Source organism: Pinus tabuliformis, chromosome 5_1 (assembly GCF_031772625.1).
Source record: "Pinus tabuliformis cultivar Carrire ecotype Pingquan chromosome 5_1, CPIR1, whole genome shotgun sequence".
Lineage (NCBI taxonomy): Eukaryota > Viridiplantae > Streptophyta > Pinopsida > Pinales > Pinaceae > Pinus > Pinus tabuliformis.
The window spans coordinates 299,589,936-299,592,500 of record NC_142305.1 but is presented as its reverse complement, the minus strand read 5'-3'; positions in this window follow the sequence as shown (position 1 = coordinate 299,592,500).

Sequence of the window (2,565 nt, the reverse complement as noted above, 5' to 3'; positions counted from 1 at the left end):
CGTTATAGAAGATGCCACAAAATGGATTGAGCATATTATGAAGGACTGCAACTCCCTTTTCATGGAAAAAAAAGGAATTGGACTCTTTCTTCTTTTGAAAAGATGATCTTAGCCTATGAAGAGGTGATTGGTGACACAATAGGACCTACAGGAGTGACACAAGGAAGTAGAGAGAAACTATCAGTCAAGACATAGCCATCGTTTTTGTTGACATCTAAAGAGTTTGAAGATATATAGGAAGAGGTAATTATTGGGTAAGGTCAAAAATACACCGAACTATTGGCCCTAGAGTAGAGGGGGTATCTAGTGTTGGGTATGCCTCTTGCCCATTTCCCTTCAAAAGATTTAATCATTTATTCTACTGAAATGGGTGAAGGATGGGATTTTTCCTCTTATTGTGAAGCACCCTCTCCACACCACACGTTGAGCCCCCTTATTCCTTCTACTAATTTCCTATTTCCTCTTGTTATCTTGCACATTCATTCTATGATAGTTTCTCTTCAAGAGGGGTTGTTCATTGATTTTCCTTCTTCTTATACTTGATACTTGTTACAACCTATGGCCTCTTAAGAAACCAATATTGTTAGTTCCCAAGGTCTAGGACATAATATAAATGTTTCAGAGAGAAAGAGTTGAGGCTGGAAATATCATCTCACAAAAGCTGAGAGAAAATATTTTATATACGTGGCTGCTAGGATACAACTCTCCGTTGATGGGGTGCTTAGAGTAGTGAATTCCCTGCGAGAAGTTCCCTCATGATTTTTTTATCCATTAACTACAAGGGAACAACTAGCCCATCAAAAAAATTGGCCCTTAGGAGGTTAGTTGATATATATCATCCTAAAATTATCATGCTCCAAGAACCTATGGGAGAAATGGACATTATTGGTAAAGTGTTGGAATCTTTGTTTAAAGGTTAGGTTTTTTTTTGGTTCATATGTTAGAGGAAGGTCGTGGGGGATTGCTATATGGTGGAACCTAGAAGCATAAAACCCTTAAACCATTGGGGTTAAAACTCTATTATTTGGGTGGATTTCCTCTCGCTCAAATTAGTAGTGGAACTGAGGGTACTTAAATTCTATGGTTCATGCATTGACATGGTATCTTTCTTGTAAACTTTGGTTCAAAAACAATTGTTGAATTCAAAGAGTCTAATTCTAGGACGAGGCTTGAATATCTCATTGGGAACTATGGAAGTATGGAGAAATCATGCAAAGATATATCCTCTCACGGATTTCCTTGAACACCTTCTTATGGAATGCAAACCTGTTTAAGTGGAGGTTGTAAGGTAAAACCTACTTGGTAGAATAAAAGGATGGGGGAGGTTAGGGTCGAATTTTTTTTGGATTGATTCCTTATATAGGAGAAACTTGTGGAATCATTTCCATTAATGCTCCAATGGGTGGTAAGTGGGGGACAATCATACCATCATACAATTTTCCTAGAAATAAAAGGGAGGGGGGAAAATCCACCAAGCCCATTTAAGTTCAAATTGGCATGGCTGAAGGATGGGGAGTTTTTGGCTCTTGTGAAATCAACATGGCTTTAATACAACCCTGAGGTGTGAACCTCTATAGTAGTCCAATTTTCAAACAATTTGTTCATAGTAAACAAATCGACCACTCAGTGGACAGCTGGAAAGAGGGTTCAGGATGAGAAAGAGTTGAAGAATGTGGAAGGGGACCTAAAGGTTATAGTAAAAATAGAAGATGGTGTTCTTCTAAATGAGGACATGAAAAACAAACTTTGTCTTCTATAAGTTGGGAAAAGATGACTATTGGAGGAAAGGGAGGCTACCTAGAGGCTAAAGAGAAGGGCTTTATGGTTGGAATGTGGAGATGACTTAGTTCAAATAATGGAAGTGGGGCCTACTAACTTCAAAATTTAATGTTATCTCCAAGAAAACCTAATCACCCAGATGTTAGAAAAAATCCACTTATCATCTTTTCCTATACTAGAACTACATTTTTTATTCACTTCCCAACCCATTCGCATGCATGTCAATCCTTCCATGCGTCCAAAATGCTCCAGTCACACGGACAAGGTGCCTTCCATGAAGATACAACCAAAATTCCCTAGACCTGTTCCTACAACCGTGGATTCAGTGCCCCAATTTTAGGGTTAGCCTACAGGTCACTGCCTAGAATTTCCCAGAACTTTTTAGCATCAAGTCTAAGACATGCCAAACACATGATAATAATTTCGATAAACATAGTAACTATAGGTCATGAATGCATATCTGATCATGGTCTCATTCATTTCACCAAAGAATCCTCAATAAGTCTCACATCCCTCTCAAGATAGATGCATCAAACACTTGTTAGCTCATACATTCATATAACCATTCAATGACTTATCGAATCATGAACAAGATCCATAACAATAGAACATCATTTAACCATGCATATAACCAACATTTAACCAGAACAAAGCCATGACAAACTAATCATAAAATCAACACAATAACCAATGCACGTGTTCATTGATATCAATAATTAATAACACTTAATAACAAATACATAATTCCAACCAAGTTAGGGACTTCCACGTACCACCCGACCATAG